Genomic DNA, 22,052 nt, shown 5'->3' with positions numbered 1-22,052 from the left:
TTTATATTTATGTGTAACATTGACAATAAAATGTGAGTTGTTACCACGTCTTTCTGCCCACCTCTGGCATAAAAGTGCTGTGACTTATAGCATATTTTTATATGCAGGCAAGACATTTTTTTCAACACAATTATTTATTTTAAACCTAATAGTATGCGGATTGTCAACCACATTCTGTATACATATTTATTGCAGTTCTATTTTACGTATCAGGACTCCAAAAATGAAAGTGCTTTTTAATGAAAAGTTATCTATATAGGTTTTCCAAGATGAAAGCCCAGCTACTTTTTAAAGCACATTAAATGTAGTAGAAATTCAAGCAGACTGCCTTTTAGATAGCAAGTTAAAAATATCTGATTTAGTACTAAGAAGTCATTTTTTTATTTTTTGCTTCAATACTTTAGTGGATTTATTTAATTGAACACATATTATGCATGCTGGCATCAGAATGTGTAATTGCTGACGAGATAATGATTGAGCATTATCTGATGGCCTTGTCATTAGGATGCTAATGAGAGACTGGTCTATTCTGCCCAGCCCCATCTTCACTCTGTGGCTTAATGAGAATGACACGGCCCACCTGAGACGGATCATCCTCCAGTTAATATTTCCAATCTGTTAATCAATGAGCTGATCGATGGACGGTAGGGTGAGGGGAGACCGACCGGGTCCCCCCAAACTATCAGCATGGTGCCCAGTTGGGTGGGCCAAATTTTAAAACATTACTGAGTGATCAGCTGGCTATATGTTATTCTGAAGAAAAAAATAAGTTATTTTCATATTTTATGGCAACAATTGATGTGGAATGATTATTATTTTATTTATTTTCTGAAATAATAATAATAAAATGAAAAAAATCAGAAAGAGAGCCACACCAGGTGCTGTTCATTGGCCACAATGCTGACTGGTGTCTTCCAAAAAGAAAAGAAAAGAAAAGAAAAAAGATCAAAGTTCAAAGGGGAAGAAAAATCATATTAACAGTGTAATAAGAAAAGATTTGTCTGGTATGCTGCAGGTTGTGGAGCAGTAGCTGAAGGGAGGTCTTTATTTTGACATCAAGCTGCACAAGCAGCCCCCTTAAAAAGCTTATTATGTTCTCTGGTTGTGGCAGTGCCGGCCCATTCCCGGCCTCGAAGTAGGCGAGCTCAGGACCAAGCTGTAGCACATTAGAGCCAATAAATGTGCGTTGGCACTACTCAATTTAAAGTAAAGCCCTCTCTTGCCTGGCCGGTCTGCCTCATTCCTAATAGGGTATTCCACAAACGCAGCTCATCAATTGCGGGATATCTCGTGTATGGCTACTTTTTCCTTTTTTTGTTGCTTTTTTCTTGTGTGTGCATGTGTGAGAGGGCAGACATAGGGTATTTTAAGTTTTGTGATTTCCTAGATTATAGATGCTTCTCGTAGATTAGACGGGGTAAAAAGTGTGAAAGCTTTTGATGTTACCTACAGGACAGGGATTTTTTTTTTAATTATTATTTTGTTTATTGTGTTTATATCACACCAATCTCCAGGGGTTTCAGGTTTATTTTTTAAATTATTTTAAAGATGATTTTTATATTCATTGACATTTGTATTACTGCATTGATAAATGTTCTTTGATTTCTGCAGAGAGGCTAATATCAACCTATAAGATTAACTTAAGCCTCTAAAGTTCACAGAGATTGTCTGCCGTGTGTGTGTGTGTGTGTGTGTGTGTGTGTGTGTGTGTGTGTCTGTCTTGTTCTGTAACAATTCAGTTTTTCCAATCAACTAAAGTTATTTATGTGTTTGAGTGCTATCTAATAATTTTTTTGTTATAAATAGGCTATAATTTATAATATTTATAATTGTTTAAATGTATTTCACGAAAAAAAAAATATATATATACACACGGTATTGTAATTATGTCATGAAATATATTTAATACTCATATAATAGTAAATGGAAAAAATTGTGTAATGTTAAAATAATTCTGTGTGAATATTCATTTTAGGGCATTAGATAAAAATGCAATAAATAAATAAAAACTCTTTATAAAGAGCTTTTATAAACATTTTAAAACTGCAGTTCTGTTTTAGTTTTTAAGATGTTATAATGTTAATATGTATTTTAGGCTTGGTTCACCCAAAAATGAAAATTCTGTCATCATTTACTCGCCTTCATGCCGTTCCAAACCCGTAAGACTTTCGTTTATTTTCAGAACACAAACGAAGATATTTTTATTAAAAACTTAAAAAAGTTCATGAAGAGATATTTAAACTAGCAGCTTAGTCCAAAATTTCTGAAGAGACTCGATCACTTTATATGATGAACAGATTTGATTTAGGCTTTTATTCACATCAGTTATGGTAATCTGAAGCTCAAGCTTGCTTGATGTGCAAGAACCAATGAGGTTCTTTCTCTTGTTACGCAGCACGTTTGAGCTTCCGCAAGAACCAATGAGGTTTGTTCTCACGCGTCATGCAGTTACGGTTGATTTTCTGTTTGTGTTCACTGATCAATGTTTATCTGTGAATAAAATTTAAATCTGTTTATCATATAAAGCGATCAAGTCTCTTCAGAAAGTTTGGACTAAACTGCTCTATTCATATGGATTAGTTTTACGATCTTTTACGAAAGTGTCAGTTGCGTAGGCTGACAATGGAGAATACAGAAAGCTCTCAGATTTCATAAAAAATATCTTCATTTGTGTCGTACACATTTTGAACGACATGAGGGTGAGTATGTGATGACAGAATTTTCTTTTTGTTGGGTGAACTAACCCTTTAATAGATTGGAATCCAATTCTAACACTTCCAATAATTAGAAAAAGGTCACATGAAGAGTGTCAATAGCTTTTTGTGCTGTGGTATCATTAAGTGCTAGTGGGATCTGTATCAGAAACTAATAAAGAGCACAACAAGCATTCTCAATGACTGATGGCCCATTGATTGCCTGCGCAGTTTCTCCCTGATGGTCACTTGTTCAAGAGTTGTCTTTTCATCTTTCTTTTCCTCTGAGAGGGTGAGGGTGAGGGGGGAGTGGGAATGTCAGATAAAGAGACGGCGAGGAGAAACAGACATACACGAATTTACACTCTTTAGTTGTGCAAGTGACTGGCCGCTGAAATTGATCGTGGCTTTTCACCCTGTTTTTATCCCGTTGCTCACTGACTCATTTGAATTCTCTGTTTGGCCCCAGATGATTCAGTGGCTGATTAATAAGTCAAGTCTCTGCTGCACCACACCAGCTTTATTGCTTCAGCCTTTGATATGCAGGCATGTCTAAAAGAGCACAGATTTCAAAGATGGGCCCACTGTCGGCATACATATTCACAATGATGCACTGGCATTCTAGGCCAATATGAAACTCTTTTATGCAGAGTAACCCACTAATTGGACTGTCCTTGAGAATCTGTCATATTGATTACTATTCACCCACAATACTGTACATCTGCTAACCTTCTTAGATAGTTATCTCTTATTCTTGCTAGAAGTATTCCTGCGGTCCCACAGTCAGTTCTGTTTAAGAAAATGAATTACTATTACTCTTTATTAACTGTAATTGTTGTGTGCTATGCGTGTTGTAAAAATGTTGTTCAATGTTTAGTCTGGTCAAGTCACCTTTATTTATAGCGCTTTTTACAATACAGATTGTTTCAAAGACAACTTTACAGAGATAACAGGAACATAATGCAATAAAGTTTGTTTCCAGAAGAAAATAGCGTCACAGTCCATCTTAAGTTCGTTCAGTTCAGTTCAGTTTTTATACAATGGTGTCAATGCAGGCAGATCAATGATATTGTTTAATATTAAATTAAATGTCCCCAACTAAGCTAGCCAAAAGCCAAAATGTGGCAATTTTATATATTTATTTATAATACATTCCTTAAGGAACTACTTTACTTGATTTTACATACTTAAAAAAAACGTCTGTATGCAGATTGACTCTTATTATTAAATCCTATTTTTGACTTAAAATCAGTTTTGTTATGTTACTACATGAAGCACATTTTTAGATTACTTGAGAAAACATTTTTTTTATGTAAGAATTAAGGCATGTTCACACAAACTCTCAAGTGACAGAGCAAAATTTGACCTATAGCCTTCAAAAAAAAAAAAAATGGATTATCACAATTTGCATTTTTCATGCTAACAAATCAGATTTTTTTTTAGTCCTGTTTTTTTTAAGTGTTCAGAAACCCAATCAGTGATGTCAGTTTTTTTTTTTCCTTTTTCTTTACATCCTAATTGACCCATCCTTCCCACACGCCACAGCTGACCCTTGTGTTCTGTTGCACATGCAGTCATTACTGTAATTAGTGTGTAGACAATGTGTAACACTAGAGTGCCTCACTTCATTAACAGAATGACATGTGTTTGTCAGTCTCCATTATTCCAGCCAGCCTTCTTCAAGAGCGATGGGTCACTTCCTAACTAGTGTGTCCAATAACTAGGGGCTGTTCAGCCATAAGTGTAATGTTGTCTTCACTAACTGGCTCATTGATCTCGTGAGATGAGCCATTAAACATTAACGGGCTGGCGCTGGGTTGTTCTCACACAGTCAGCCGATTAATAGAGCCGTAATGAAGGAGGACAGGACCCTTAGAACGTACTGATTGATGGCCGAAGACAGAGAGAGAGAGAGAGAGAGAGAGACAAGCGGCACCTGTTTAGATATTGAAGGATACAGAGGGTCGCTGGCACCCTGCTGAGAGGTCTATACTAGACTATGTGCTTGCGCCACGACAGCCGCTGACAAGCTCGGCTCCCACAGAGACTGTGCAAATACAAGGGCCGTGAAATAGATATTATATGTAAACTGACGGCTCATTCATCCAATCAGCCAACCGCTCAGAAACTACATATTCTAATAGAACCATGGATCTCATAAATATAGATGTGTTATGAACCTAATAAATACAGCATATATACATACAAATCCTTATTTTTCTTTGCACGGTAAATGCATATGTTTGGACGCTTTCTTTTAAAGGCCTACTTTTGTAGGCATGTCTGAACATGTACACATCACTGTGTGTGTTCCCACTTTAGGGAAGTACCTGCAATTGTGTTCAATGTCATTTGTTACCAATGCTGACATAACTCTCTTTCGGCTGTTCCTTTTCTTTTGTTTTCCCTTTATTTTCTATTGCTAATAATCAAATACTCCATTAACTTGTCTAACTAGATTTTAACCCTCTATGCATGGGACTAATAATGAAACCGCAGCTAGAAAATAAATAAATGTCTTTATATTTTACATTTAAGACTAAAATCATTTTCCAAATTTTTTTTCTACATTTTACCTTTGACCTTCTTTAGGGGGGAGTAATACACACCTGACTATGTCCTATTAGGGTAAATTATTTTTGGCAAATTGTAAACCTCACACACATTCAAATGCATTTTCACTTTCTGAAAAATAGTCATATCGAAGTGTGTGTGTGTGTGTGTGTCACACACACTTTATTAAATTTTTAATACGCATTTAAGTGTAAAATAAACAAATATATTGTAAAAAGATGCATAGTGTATACTGTATTATAGATTGTAATACTGAGATAATGTCACATCTCAGTTTATTAATATAATATATTCCTCATTACTTAAATTACAGCAATTATTTATTGGAAAAATTGGAAGTATCATTCACAACATGTAATACATGCAATATTAAACAAAAAAATGTTCATGCTGTTTTAATATTCAGTGTTCTAATGCAACAAAATAAATAATAATAATTTAATCAAGTATCTATTTCATGTCTTGTGATATTCCCTTAGGGTTAGTTTCACCTCGACTCTCTCTTTCCTCAGCTTGCTCTTTTTAACAAACCCTGACAGCTCTCAAGTGCCTGTGTTTTTACCCTTTTATCAGAAACAAGCCTCCTGGTCCTCTGGTATTCCAAACACTACACTCAAACCAGATGTCCTTTTTTTCGCCGGTGGCACAACTTTCAAGATGACAGCGTGCCCCTAGAGAGCAGGGCAAAATCCATGGCCTGCTGAATTTGTGACTAATGGGCGTTTTGATGTGACAGCAGCCACCGCCTAGGGAAATTGAAGCGAGCAGCGTGTCGATAGCTTTTGTGTCTCTCAGCGGTGGGTTATTGTTGACGGACCTTTGGGACAGGCCCTGGCCGTTTACGCTCGCAGACGGTATGTGGTCAGCAACAACTTTTCTCTCACTCCGTCTCTCTCCCTTTTTTATTGTCACTATTGATCTGGCGCTGCCTCTCCGCGGTGTGGCTAATTTGCTTGTTAACATAAATTTGTCAGCAGCGAGGGGAAAGGGTTTCCATCACAACTGCCTGCTGCAATGAAGCTTCAGCGACCCCCTAGCGCTCCCCTCCTCCTCCTCCTTCGGTTTCTGTCTTCTCTCCCCCATCTCTCGCGCTCCGTCTATCTGTGACTCCCTTCCGTCTTTGATTTCCTCTCCCTTTTCCTCTTGCAGTTTTTCTCAGTTCTTTCTCTCTGCCCTCCGGTCCAATGCAGTGGGCCGATTTATTAAACAGCTGGTTGTTAAGCTGTCATTTAATCAATACGGTTTCTCGCACCTCTTGCTCCTCGGAATTAAATGCGAGTTAAACACAAACCAGGCATAATGACCTTTTTATGGGGCCTGCTCAGCCAATGAAATTAGCACGAAGGATCAGATATTTATACCTATAAGCCTGCGTAAGTCATTAACTTCAGACAATATCATTTTAAACGACAACACATGTCTCGCTCCCCTCCGCACGCTCTATGTCATTCTCCGGTTTGTCACGGCGCAAGAGGAATTTTGAAGCCTCATAACGAACTGCAGACCTCGGGGAATAAATCAGCATATTGAGAAAAAGAAACGGGAAACTGAAGGAAGGGTAAAAAGAGCAAAGTTCTTTAATTCCTTCACCCAATCTCACCAGCTTTTCCAACTTCTAAAAGCTCCAGATGATGCAAAAAAAAAAAAAAATCTGAAAGTTCTGATCCATCTGCTGAGATATTAGCGTTTTTGCATTGCGGATCATTTGTAAATATTTAGGGTTTTCCATGTCATGCAGCAAGAGCATTGTGAACACCAACAGCCAAGGAACTGAAGTCATCCTGGCGAGTGAAACCAAGGTAAAGTATTTCATATTTTGTTTGAACAACGTGAAGGAAATCTTAATTCTAAAGATAAACGGGCTATCAAAAGCAGTACAATATTTGGAGCAACTGTGAAAACACCATAATACCCAATCATACGACATAATGAGATATTACACTTGGGTTGTATTAATGTATAGGCTCAGAGCACAAATTCTATTTCCTCACAGAAATTCATGAATATTAATCAGACACTATATATATTTTGTTTTAATGCGACCAAGCATATCAGTTGCATTGTTTGACTTGGTTTTTAAAGCAACACTAATATTTGCCTTCAGTACATGATTATACATCACAGGAGTCTTTGCTGTCTGTCTGTGCGGTGGGAGACAGTGGTAAGCTTTTTGACATGACATATTGTCTGTGTTTTCCTCAGCGCGGCTCACAGTGGGAGACACAACCATTAAGCTGCGGCGGTGGTGTAAAATTTCCCAGAATGCAATGGTCAGAGAAAGGGAGCACTACCTCCCAGGTCTGGTGGTGACAGGCTAGGATGACATCACCAACAACTGCAATGAGATACCATCGCAGCATAAATAATATTTTTGTTGACGTTCGAAATAAATCAGATCAGAAGGCCTGTAACTCATAGCTAAGCTGAGATATCATCACAGTCTCAGACGATCCAGTCCTCCCACTGACCCTCTGCAAACCCGACACGACAACTGTCACCCATGAGTCAACACACGGACAGCAAAAACACTACAATTCATTTGAACATAAAAACATGATTCATGAACATTCATTCAAACACTTCTGTCAGTTACAGCAAAGAAATGTGTAATTACAAAAGATTTCTATTTCAAATAAATTCTGATCTTTTGAACTTTTTATTTTGCAAAGAATCCCAAAAAATGTATCACGGTTTACAGAAATTTTTTTTAAAAATAAAGCAGCACAACGGTTTGATAATAATAGCAAACCAGCATATTAGAATGATTTCTGAAGGATCATGTGACGCTGAAGACTGGATGCTGAAAATACAGATTTACCATCACTGGATTAAATGAGATTATAAAATAATTAAATTAGACAACAGTTATGTCAAATCATAATAATAATTCAGCATGTTACTGTGATCAATCAAATGCGGCCATGGTGAGCATAGAGACTTCTTTCATAAGCATTAAAAATCTCTCCGAACCCAAAGTTTTGTACAGGGTGAATATTAGTGACAATTTCTAAATTCACATTTAATATATATGGAAACAATTGAAAATGGTATTTTCATAGTATAGCACTAATTGGTAAGAATAGATCTTTGCTTGACCATTTGCTCTACCCTGAGGGAAGTGGACATCCTGACCCTAAACTGACCCTAACCTTACCACAACCTCAGCGTTCTTTTGACCTTCGACCCTAAACTTAACCTTAACACTCGCAGGAACCCTGACTTTCACCTTTAACCAGCCGCTCTGCTTTCCTCACAGATCTGTACTCCCCTATGCCTCAATTCTGTTTATCCCTCTTTTTCATGTTGTTCCACATCCTACACACACACACACACTTTTAAGCTGTTAAGATACGCAAATACGGATATAGAGGAGGAACTACAGGCTGACAGCTCTATCATTTAATCCAGATAATCTGTTTTATTTCAGTATCTTAGACATCAGAGTGCGACTCTTTAAAATCTCAAAGTTCGCTCTGCACGACTTGTACGATAGTCATGATGTATTTGTTTGTAATTCTTGTCATGCACGATGCACTGTGAGATACTTAACCAATTAACGTTCCATGTTTTACCATCTAGAGTACATGAGTGTAATGTGTCCTGCACTTAGTTTTACTTAAGTTGTACATTAGCTTGCACAATATTGGGTCACATTACATTACATTGCAGTATTTAGTACAATGAAAGGAAGTAGCGCACATAAACAACATTGTTCAATATTAATTTATTATGGAGTGGATTATAAATGAACATTGATTGTTTTTGTCAGTGTTGGGGGACATGCATTTTACTTTTATTTTATTTATTTAGTTGCTGCTTAAACATGTCAACTGACTTTAAAAAAAAAAAAAGTTGAATCTTTTATAACATAAAAAAAGTTAAACATTTCTTGCAATGTAAAAATATATGTTGTCATAGCTTATTGACTTTTGCATTTATTAATCTTAAAAACACTTATTTGTTTTACAAAAACGTAACACGCATTACTTTTCTATTTATTAAGTTTATTACCAACATTATAATTGATGCACGTTCAGTGGAAATGAAAGTAATTTAAACTAGTAATTATCTAGCACTGGTTGCGTTTATTTGGAGTAATTAAAAGTGACATTAACCAATGTGGTCATTGAAAAATATTAAGGGTTAAGTTTTATACAATTTACGACTTGTGTAAAAAATAATAATTATATAACATAATTAGATGTTGTAACACGTACTCCCTAACAGAAACTATGCATTTAAAATATATATTTTATTTATTTATAATTTATTATATTCACTATTATTTAAACTTAAAATGAACCCTATAACTAACAAGCAGCACAAAATGCAGTTTCAACGGCAGATTGAACTAGGATTAAATGCATCGGCATCAACTTTGAAACTTTTAACGTTGCATATAGGCTACTTAGTCAACAGTTATTTTGCATTTTTGTCAAATAATTGAAAGATTAACCAGATTAACAAGATCTATGATGACTGTAACTATTGTCAGTCATTGCTTTGATTGTGATAACATAACAAGAATGGTGAACCTTTGATATGCCAGCGTTGGTCAGCAGTGTACAAAAAATAAGTTTCCTCTCCTCACACACACATATGCTTTGCTCTTTCCTCAGGTTTTCTCATGGCTCCCAGGCTCTCTTCCCGGTCCCCGTGTAAGTCTCCCTGCGGCGAAGGGCTTAATCCGCTCTGCCACTTTAACCCCCCGCCTCCAGCCGTAGAACAGGCCCTCTCCAACGGGTGGTCATCCAGTCAGCCCCCAACACCTCCTTAAAAAAAGAACTCACGGGGGAGAAAAGTTGGAAAACTAAACACTGTTGCATTAGATGAACATCCTGCAAAATCCTTTTCTCCAATCCAGATGCTCATATCTCTTTTGACAGTCATTGGGCGGCAAAGTTCGTGCTTTAAAGCAAGTGGCTTTTGGACTCTGTTTTCAACTTTCAGTGTAATGAAAGGCAAACATTGCAAAATTCCCGCGTTATTAAATAAAACATGTCGGTGGCCTGGGGCCAAGCATTGTCACGCTATGAACAAATGTCTTATGATAATATGTTCCATGACTACTGGCCCTGATCTAGAATGAGCATGTTTGATGTATAGACTCATTATTATCTGCAAGATATATGCTTGCTTAGATGAGAGGAAAATTGATTTTCAACTCAATCCAGCCTCACTCCTCCGTGTTGTGTAAATGAATGATAGCGTTTGAAAAGTGTGTGACGATTAGAAAAAGTGGAAGTGGAAATTATATATATATAAATAGCATGCGTATAGTCTGTAGATCATCTCAAGGTGAACTAAAGATATACTTCTTGGAAGAGTAAAATTGTCGCTATGTATAGTGGAAATAAAATTGAGCAAGCTCACATTTAAATTAACACCAAACATTGAACTATGAATGTTGAACACAGTCCTGCCTTTACTTAAAGATTAAGTACAGAAATTGAAATCTGAATAGCGGTAAGAGAAATGGAATTAGACTATAATTTATCTATGCTGAGTAAATAATTCATGAATGGATTTTCACACCATTTTCTGAACTGACTGAAATTGAATTGACCTTCAATCTGATACACAAGTCAGTCATTTTCGTTTGCAATCACACACATTTAGATTTAACATTTAAACGTCACTAACATGATCCCACATAATAATAAATCATAATATCATGAAAACTGTATAGGATATTAATAATGAAAGCACAAAATAATGTGCTTGTGTGTATATGTTAAATGTTATATTTCACATAATAATTATTATTACATAATATAATTATTATAATAACACATCTAGTAGCAGGTTCACAAATTAAAATACTCAGTGTAATCCATAGTTAATGTATTATTATTATTATTGTAGACTTATTATATTAACTTTGACTAAACTGCAATGCATCTGTGGAAGAAAATAAGTCACATCCTTGAATATTTCCATGTATGTGAAGAATTACTATAAATATCTATGAATTTAGGCAAAAAAGGAAGGAATGGAGGAAGAAAAAAAAGACAAATTCCAACGGCGGCTCAAAAAAAGGCACGGCCTTCCTCGCTCTCTCTATCCCCCAACACCTTTCTGAAGGATTTATGTAGAATATGAGGGGATTGGAGCTACACCTGGCTTGACAGACACAGCGCTACTTTATTAAAGCTAGTGCTGCACAGACTGGTGCTGTATTAAAATTGAAATAGAAGCAGGGGAGAGTTATTTGAGTCCAGAGACTAAGACCAAATCCCGGCTGGTCAAAGCAACCGAGAGTTCCTCTCAGCCCGCATCTAGGTTTACCTGAGCGCATAACACACACACACACACACACATTTAGATGTACAAGCAAACGAGAGTTCCTATTGATATTTAGATAATATCGTCATTGGGCTGTTTTTTTTTTAGATATAGATTTTAAGTTGCATATTAGATTCATTCTTCAGGCTGGTAGTGCTGTTTTTTCCCCCTTCTTTTTCTTTCTTACAAGACCTGGTCCCTATCGGCTCAGCGCAGGCCCTTCTGAGGGAATGTGTATGGATTTTTCTCTTCAGGAGGCTTGTTTTCTGTGATGAGGGAGTCATGCCAATAAGTGCTCCATTACATACGTAATCAGGGAGTGGCAAGAGAATTAGTCACTGCTGACCTCTCAGCCTCTCACACACACCTGACAGGAATATAAATGCTAACAAACACTCATTCTGACATATGCATACATTTTTAGACACAAATAAACGTTTTTACATTGCGTCACTGCTTAAAAAATTGACTTGATACATCTTGTAAATGACAAGTAGAAAGGAGAGAATGTAGGATTATAATTGTCTTTCTGTTCTTGTTGAATTTTAGTATTTATGTCCCACGTTTTTAAATTTTTTTATTATTACAGCAGCACTCGAGCTGCGTGAAATTTGTGTAAAACCTGATAATGTTCTTCAGCATGATTTGAGAATGAGATTTGATTTTACCAACATCTTGGAAAATTTGACCTTTTGACCTTTATGAGTTCACATGAAGAATGTCACTAATTTGCTTATATGATCCAGAAATAGTGCAGAATCTTCAATAAATATTACAGGACTTGTCCATTTTAAGTCATACTATTTTGAATTTGACAGAATCCTGAAATTTAATTTCCAGGTTTAAATCAGATTTCGATTCCTGGATTCAATGTGAACTGTGTGAGATTTTGTGTGAGACTGTTGAAATTATAAAACCTATAAAAAAAATTATAAAACACTACAATAATGTCTCTTTTGTAAATATTAGTTAATGTATTAACACAAACTAACAATGCACAATGAGAATTTGTTTATTGTTTCACCCATTAATTGTTATTAATGTTAGTTAGTAAAAATACAATTCAATTATCACTATTAACTAGTTATTAGCATGCATATTACTAGATATTGGCTGTTTATTAGTCCTTATAAAGCACATATCAATGCCTTATTCTGCACGCCCATATTCTACATCCCTTAATCCTTGAACAACTATCTTACTAACTAATAAGCAGTAATTAGGAGTTTGAGGCAAAAGTCGTAGTTAATAGTTAGTTAGTATATAGTGAGAATTTGACCCTAATTTAAAGTGTGACCAAAAATCCAGCTGTTCATGTTAGTTCACAGTACATTAACTAATGTTAACAAATACAACATTTGATTTTAATAATGTATTAGTAAATGTTGAAATTAACTAACTCAGATTAATAAATGTTGTAGAAGTGTTGTTCATTCTTCATATTAACAAACGTTAAATTATATTAACTAATGAAACATTTTAAAGTGTTACCAAAATAATGTTTTCAAAGTTGTAAATAAAACAAAAATGTTGTAATACTATTTCAGTCTTTCTATACTTCAAAATGTCATGTTTAATTTAATGTCTAATGTCATGAATGTGTTATTGGGTGTTTCTTTGTAATTATTTGTCAAATTTATTAGCAATTAATTGAAACTTAATTTGAAAACAGCAATTTGTTTTCAGTGCTGTGTCATGCAAATCTCAATAAATCATTTCTTTTTTTTAAAATTTAAATAAGGTTACATATAGAACGGGTATTTGTAAACAATTCACACTTTGAAAACCTAACACATTCAATCTCAGTCATACCTAATCGATTTGAAATGGTTTTTAAAGTGGCTTATTGTGTTCCGCGTGATCGCTTTCCCTGTGTGGAGGAAATAACAATATGGTTCTGATTACATCTTTCTCCATTAGTTTTACACAGAGGGTGATTATTCTGTAGAGTAAGATGGATTCATATGTCCACCCGTCTCAGTGCTCCAGATGAAAAGCCTATGCGTGTACGGGAGGACTCCCTTGAGGAGTGTGTGGTTTTGGAGAGGGGCAGGTGGTGTGTGCGTGTGTGTGTGTGTGTGTGTGTGCACACGTTCATTCCCCATAGGTTGCATAGAAGTCCTACTGCGAAATAGAGTGAAAATGGGAGGGGGTGCAGGATTGGCACAATTTCATGAGCTTATGAAAAATGACTTGGCAGAAAGTAGTGTTCTTTGTCCAAGGCTGGGTTTAGATGGGTGGGGGCTGGAAGGAGGGATGAGAAGAAATATAGATGGAAGAGAGGAAGATCCCCCCCCCCCCCAGCCAACATCTTCATTCCCTCTCTCTCTCTCTCTCTCTCTCTCTCTCTCTCTCTCTCTCTCTCTCTATCTATCTATCTATCTCTCTCTCTCTCTCTCTCCATGTGTGCCTCAATTGTTTGTTTCTTTATATGCTTTCCTTAGTCATTCTACATCTTCATTGTTCTCTGTCTAGTCAATGCTCCCTCTCTCCATATCTCTCACTCTTTATTTTACTCGCCGTAGACCCCCATAGTTTTTTTGATAAATGTACCTTGTGATGTTTTAAAAGTTAGAGCTGCAAAGTTTCAAAATGTCTGATATCTAATTAAACCTTACAAACTGTAGCTCAATTCTCATTTCATAATTATCATAAGAAAAAAAATGATACTGTAATGTAAATGTATACTACCAATTTTGTTTTTTGAAAGAAATCTCATGCTCACAATACTATTTTTATTTGACCATAAATACAGTAAAAGCAATAATCTTGTGAATTGTTATTTAAAATAACAGTTTTATATTTAAATATACAGTATGTTAAAATGTAATTAATTAATATGATGAACAAATATATGCATTTATAAAGCCCAAACAAAATAGACCTAAGAAAAAAAACTAAATGAATCCACTCATAACAATGACTGTTAACATTCCATTGTGATTTCACTTATTGTGTAAATATTATTAGCTAGTGGCAGTCCGTTTTACCCCAGATTTGTGCTGTTATGTTTTCTGCAGTTTTTATTTTAATAATAAAAGCAATCCACTGCCTAAAAACATGTGAGAACCACTGCATTAGATTGGGATGTAAAAAACTGTGTTGTGTTGCCAGTGCTATTTACACCCAGTGCAAAAAGTTTTTCTTCTTCACAGGAAACCCATCAAATAGATTTTCCCCAGCTTCATATAACATATAGATATAATCTCTCCTGTCATCACAAATTATTTAAACCTATAAAAATTGATTTAGTATCAACAATAACTTCCTCTACTTTCACATCAGTGAAAAAGAACGAGTGAAAAGAACGAGTGTCATCCATCCTCAGCTAAAGGACCCGGAGTGATTTAATTAATGTTGTGTGCCCTGCCGCAATGACACCAAATAAGATCTGAAGAAATTCCTTTGTCATGGTAGGGAACGAGGGATTATTGATGGTGTTGTTTGTGCGGACGTATTTCTTTAATTAAAACAGATCGCTGTCCAAGAGTAATGAGAGAGACAAATGACTTTGGCATGGTGCTGGCAGCACAGGGTAACTGACATGAATTGAGTCGTGGAAAGTATTTTCAAAGTGTGTTTGAGGCTTAGAGTAGAAAAGGAAAGCCAGGCTTCGAACCAATGAAAGTTTAGTGTAGATTTTGAATTCTTGCGTGCAACAAGAAACACTGAAGCAACTGTGACAGTTACGGCTGTCAGATCCCTCCTCTCTCTAAACAGATTCACTACATGTGTTTATCTGCATCTGAATCTGTCAACACTACGCATCTATGTATGAGTATTTTTAAGCATGTCTGCGTTCGGGCCCTGTAAAGGGGAGGGGTGGGGAGGGGGGGGGGGTAGCAGGGGGATCAAGGCTTATGCCTTGTAGTTCTTTCCCATTACTCATCTAACAGCCTTGCTTGGCTGCCATTTGACTCTGAGTCTCTCTCTCTCTCTCTCTCTGTGTGTGTGTGTGCACGTGAGTGAATATGCATGAGTAAGCATCTGAAAACTTTTTGCCCTATATACCTGTGTTTGAAAAACTACCTTTGTAGACACTTTACAATAACTTCTTCCATATGGTAAATAAAAACAAATAATTCAAGGCCCGAATTTGTTGCCAGTGCCTCGCTTTTTAGACTGCAGCTTATGGAGGCTCACTCAAACCAGATGTATTTAAGTTAAAGCAAATGGTTGGCACAATACTGGAAACTCACCTGATCACAGAACAGTGACTAGACAGATTAACAGATTTTTCCCATTTGTGTGGCTAATCATTTTGATGTATGCCAGACAATCCAAAACAACCACATTCTTTATGAAAAATTGCCTGGCAGTCTTTGAAATTATATTGTAAATTTTGTATATATATATATCAGTTTGCATTGACGCTACTATGACAATGTGTAATTTTGATGATCATTTATTTACATTTTTAACTCCAAATTCGTCCATACATACCTGCATAGTAATGGATAGGGCCTCTGGATAACATTGAAGTAATATTGCATAAGTTTAGAAAAAGCACACTACTTTTAAATGTTTAATTTTCTCTTGCACTTTCCATCTGTATTGAAAACTGTAACATACACAAGAACTGTTCACTCAAAATAACCAAAGCAGACGGCACATTGTTAGAAATATGAATTATTTTTACTTTTTTTATTTTTACTTTTAAGTTCTGTTATGACTTATGAGACGTTACATTATATTTTATAGCTTTCAGAATGTAAGCCATATAGCATGTCAATTTAGTTCCTTTGAATTGGAGATCACAGTTGGAGATCAAGTGCTTACTGTACATATTGAGCTGTGCGCAGCTTTCCCAGATCTCTCTCATAGTTCAGATCAGGGATACTTTTGGTTGTTTCTGCTTGAAGAATCATGTCACCATGAGAAGCATACGGAGTGCATCCTGTAAAATGCCAAATAATCTTGCGTACCTTTCTTTTTCTTTCTCAATGTAATACACATAGAAAACAGATTGGCTATATGTTTGTAATTGAATAGTACTTACCGAATCATGCAATATGGTTTTAAATAGAAACGGGTGAAACAGGAGGCATTAATTCATGGCAATTCATGGTAGCGAAAATTACTCTATTAAAAATGACAAATCACCAACTCCAGTATGACTTGAGTAAAAGTCTTCGAGTATCTGATTTTAACAGTACCTAAGTCGTACTCTATGTAGGCTCAAAGATGCACTAGACATGCCAGTGAAAAACAAGAAACAGTTGATTTGTAAGGAGAGCAATCACATAATTTTATTTTCTAAAATCGAAATAAAACTATTTCGCACTCAACACAGCCTCTTAAATGTCTATAACACTCAAGTGTAAGTTAAGCTCAAGTGCTCAAAAAGGGCAAAAGCCAAACTCCTTCAAAAATGTCTCTATAGTATAACAGATAAATAAAATAATGTTAAGTCAAAATTAAATAGTCTGCACTGGACGTGCTGGTTTCGGCCTCATCGCTGGCTTCAGCCATGTCCTCATTTCATGTATGAAACACCTGCGATCCAAAAACAACCTGCTAATGAACTCACATTCACATAATAAACTTCTGCAGAAAAATGTCTGACATCTAAAATGTAATGTTTAATTGCATCTCTCATTTCAAATGTATTGGAGGAAAGAGCACATATACTTATTAAAAAATTTAGTCAAGAGAGGAAATGTTGCTAATATCTTTACTATACTTAAGTACAGTAAAATAAGATACTTAAGTATCATTTACTCAAATACTTCACGCCACTGTTAATTTGTCACTGGAAATGATAGGTCATGTCGAACGCACTGCATTATGGGATACAGTTTTGCACATTGTGCTCTGTTGTGTGCTTTTGTTCCATGCATGCATAAAATTTGCATTCTAGTGTCCACAGCGTAGTGCAGAAATAGTAAGAACAGTATAGTGTATATCCAATGTTTGTTTTGGACCTGTTTGATTTTTTTCGCACTTATACATTGGCACAATGTTTCCATCAGTAACGTTTTAGGGTTTTTCATTGCTTAATTCTATGTTCAACAACTTGACAAAGTAAAGATACTCTTTAAAACTTTCATTATCCGCCCAGATTATGCCGGATTAAGTTGCGTCCATGCTTTCTTGTTCCACAGCCTGTCCTCTGTTGTCTTCTATCCAACATCAACCTCTGGCCACCTGTTTTTATGGGTTTGATGTGTCCATGGTAACAATCCTCACATCTCTGCCAGGGCGCTCATAAATTATGAACACCGAGTTTGCCATGCACAGCTGCAGCGCTGTCTGACGTTAACGATATCAGAATCCAAACAATGTTCTCTGAGAGTTATCAGTTATTCCATGGGAGTCGCTTTTGGCAGCTCTTTCCAACCTGTGTACTTCACCTACTCAGAAAGCCAGTTAAAATATATCCAGTTACAGTTTTCGGAACAGTATGAGAAGGCACTGTGCGCATTGTTTGGATGAAATGAGTTCAGCTATGATTATACCTTCATGTCGATGCAGAAACATCCTGCGGTCGCATCCCTCGCGGCGCCAGCCGCTCTAGTTCAGAATTCCGCACTTCGTAAAAAATGCATCCAAGGCTCATTGTGTTCTTCTGGTAATCAATACCTACAGCACAGCTGTGGAGTCATAAAGAAGGGACAGGACGTTACATTTGGCAGGCTTTGTGCAACTACAGTTCCCAGGATCCCATGCTCTGTGATATACACATCATCATACATCAGTTAGTCAGGACTGAGCTTGAGTCTTGTAACTAGAATACGGTTTCACTTTATTTTGATGGTCCCTTCAACATATTCTGTTAATATGTCCATCAGTGTCATTTTCACCAAATCTCAAATGATATATTGGTTTAGGCTCGCTATCTCGCTATAGGCTAATAGCATATTATTAATCACATAATACACACAATTAAAAAATATTTTCAAACATTTAGCATATTTTGAAAAAATTCCAGCTTGTTTGGAAATCACACCAAAATATTTTGTGATTTATTTAAATCATTATTATTTTTAATATATATATATATATATATATATATATATATATATATATATATATATATATTTAAATCACTAGATTACTAGATCATCATAGTTTTAATCTTTCTGAGTCTCTCTATAAATAAAAGGCATCTGTAAAGTAGCTCAAAAGTTTTCTAAGACTTACAGACTTTACTGTATATAGGTTGATAATCTTTTATATATCAACTCCTGGGAAAGTGCCCAAAGTCAAGGCTTTATTTATTTTCTGATTATTAAACAAATGAAATCCACAACTTTAACTTCTGACCCTTCACCCTCTTCCATCATGTTTAGTTTGTGGACTGGTAATTATCACATTTACAGAGCAAAAACTATCCTTGTTATCCGATATTGGTGAGATGCTCGTCTTTGGACATCATCCAAAAACCACTTCTATCAGCGTCTGAAGATCTCAGAACAGTCCCTGGTTCAAAATTGAGTCTGTGTTCTTCAAAAGAGCCTCCTTCTTTTGAAGTGAACTTCTGGGATTGTTTCCTCACTAGCCTCAGTCTGAACTGCAGGAGCCTAACTGATTAAGTGCGGACGAGGGCTAGGTATTGTAAATGAGGTGACAGTCAAAGACTCAAAGACGCATTCAGGAGTTACAGTAGCTTGTTGAAGCGTTGTTAGTGGAAGTCTCACACGGGGCAAATGGGGAGCTTGTGTAAACCCAGATGTCTCCATGCTCTGTGGAAACATGGTTTGAAAAGAAATAGTATGCATAAAGAGGCTATTATTCACAAACACAAATCAGGCCCTCATCAGGGGAGCGGGACCGGCCGTAAATCTGCATGATTCTCACCCCTCATTAGACCTGGATGTCTCGTTCAGAAGTGCCTCCTCTTCTGGTCGTGGCGCTAGCCCGCGTGCTAATGCCCTTAAGCAGCTGAGACAGATAAATCAGTCTCATCCTGCCATCGAGCTGGGGGCTGTGACATTTGACAGTCTTTTATAGCACAGAACGAAACATGTCTGTGTGCTGCAATTCAATTGTGCTGTATCGATTTTTGCCCCGTCCGTCATTATTCCCCCGGCCTGATTGACAGCTGAAAATTGGTTACGTTAAGTATTTCATATGTTATAGCGGCTGACATTTGCTTGCCTGCACCTTGTGTCAATATTGTTGGAGAGCTCGGCAGCTTTATGAGAGAGCATTATACACTGAGTGTGGCTTTTGTGTGATGTCCCAGTGTTTTTCCTGACATAATTTAAGATATATTAAAAAAACGCCGCTGGCATCTTTCCACCTCTCGAAGGTGTTTAATGCCAATATTATTGTCTTCCTACGGAAGAGCATGTATGCTCATAATCGAGATGCCCTCCTCCCTTCCCGCCGTCACTATCAGCAAGCTTATGTTTAGGCATTAGATGGACGATGACTGTAAAATTGAGCCTCGGTGATTGATTCGTGTCGCGGCTCTGCGCAGGATGTGAGCACCTCCCCACCCGCCATACCACGGGATTGGCAAAACCCCATTATCTCTTCTCCACAAGGAACTGGTGATACAATCCGTCACACATTAATGTTGACATTTTTTTGTACGAATTAATGTATTCATATTATACTTGAGAATATGACCCCATACATACGTACTGTACATAACACAGCAGTCGTCTTTTGTATACATTATTTAAATTTTAGCCCAGGCGTTTCTAGGCATCAAAGACATTTTATGCAGTTTTTTTAATACAGTACAGATTTGACAACACTCAATAATGCATTCATGATTTAACAGTTTAGTTGTAGAAGTAATGCAAAAATAATATCATTATATTTATTTGGAAAGCATAGTCTAAACTATGTATTTTATATCTACTGTAGTTTAGTCTTTTTGTATTATTTAAGAGAATGATTCAAGAGTGCAAATGTTATATAAATCAATGTTACTGCTGGGGATATCTGACCTGAAAAGAGTTCTCTGGTCCCGTTGATGGCTTCCTTTGCCTGCCATCTTCCGGGCAGCTGTGTGACAGATGGGCCACTGTGTTTGTCAGAAGTAAATTGTAAATGTTTAGCTCTGTGCTCCTGTGCAGGTGTCTGTCCCTCAACATACAGTCAGACAGCATTCACTGTTTCGCCCTCATCCCGCCACACGTCAACATCGGCGGCACACACCGGACCGGCCCGCCTCACAAATCAATGTGTATTCCGTAAATATTATCCCTGAACTGGATAGTCAACAGTCACTATTTGAGGCTTGTAATGTTTTTCATAGATGCAGCAACCCAATTATTATATCAAATTATTACAGATTTTATAGACTATTATTTTTCTCCATTTTTCGACCACTTGTGTTATTTATATATGTACACAGATAGGCCTACTTTATATGCTTTCTTTCTTTGACACTGGCAATATACTAAAAATGCATTTAATAAAATCAAATGTATTCTAATTGTTTATATATATATAATAATTAATATATAAAATATGACTAATCTGATCTGAGCAGACTTAGTACTTGGTGTGAGAACCATTGTTATATTTCATAAGTAGTACAAATGATTGATGTAATAGCAATTGTATAGCAATAATAAATAAATAAATAAAAAAAGTCACCTATGTTAGGCCAGTGGATGATCTTGAACAGGCATGGAAAGAGGAAGCCAAAACTGAACATCACAAATGAGTCTGTTACATATGCTTCCTCTAGCCATTATGAAGGGTGTGTTCAGCATAAAAGATTAAAGTACACTCAGAATATGACCTGACGTGTGGTCAGTAATCTTGGCTTTCAGTCCAAAAGGCAGAGTGCTGGAGATGCTATCTTAGGTAATCCATGGATTAAGTACTCACCCATCTAATGGCACCCAGTGAGTAAGACAGCTTTTTAGCGAAAGTCCAAAAGCTGCTTGGTCAATAGGCCATATGCATTTAGTTTGAGGGAGGTCTCTTTCCCCCCTATGCTGAACCAATGTCGTTTTAAAACCTATTGTTCTTTGCCATGGCACTAAAAGTACCAAACAAGCCTGGATTTGTCTTGACAAATCTTGTCATGGCAGCTTTTTAAATTATTAAGTCTGTCCTCTTTCCCTCAAGTCTCCATTGGTTTTTCTTAAGCTTACAACATTTCTGATGGTATCACAAGCTCAGATTTCTTCATGTATTTTGCTAAATTGCTATGGAAGAAAGACTATTTCGCATATAAGCTGCATAGAGATGGTCATATGAACTCCAGTTGTCCACTATTTGTAAAATGAAGTTACTGGTGCATGAACTTAAGATAACCAGAAAAAAAGGCTTACTATATTAAACTCTATTATAATTTATTATGGTGTCTGGTGGCGAGACTCCATGATTGCGTTTTAATTGATATTTATTTGGGCTGCAATCTGTCATTGCCACTTGCTACGAGAAGCCGAGTTAGTGCCAATCTTTTTACATTAAAAAAATTCTTCTCTTAAATAAACTCGTTTTGCTTGACTGGAATCACATGACCTTGGCGTGAACATTTTTTACAGGGAGATATGAAGCTATGTGGTATATACTGTTGAACTCCCA

At 36.4% G+C, this 22,052-nt stretch overlaps 1 long non-coding RNA gene across 1 annotated transcript in view; it reads left to right on the top strand.

Annotated features, from left to right (window-relative positions):
- The window catches only part of LOC307007998, a 132,749-nt gene extending 122,094 nt beyond the window's left edge, over positions 1-10,655 (top strand). The window contains exon 6 of the long non-coding RNA XR_013799742.1: positions 9,887-10,655. This is a non-coding gene — a long non-coding RNA (uncharacterized lncRNA). The remainder of the gene's footprint in view (positions 1-9,886) is intronic.
- The last annotated feature ends 11,397 nt before the right edge of the window (positions 10,656-22,052 follow it).

This window comes from Phoxinus phoxinus (genome assembly GCF_949152265.1).
Source record: "Phoxinus phoxinus genome assembly, chromosome: 12".
Lineage (NCBI taxonomy): Eukaryota > Metazoa > Chordata > Actinopteri > Cypriniformes > Leuciscidae > Phoxinus > Phoxinus phoxinus.
The sequence above is the reverse complement of the archived record's forward strand: the minus strand, read 5'-3'. Positions and strand labels throughout refer to the sequence as shown.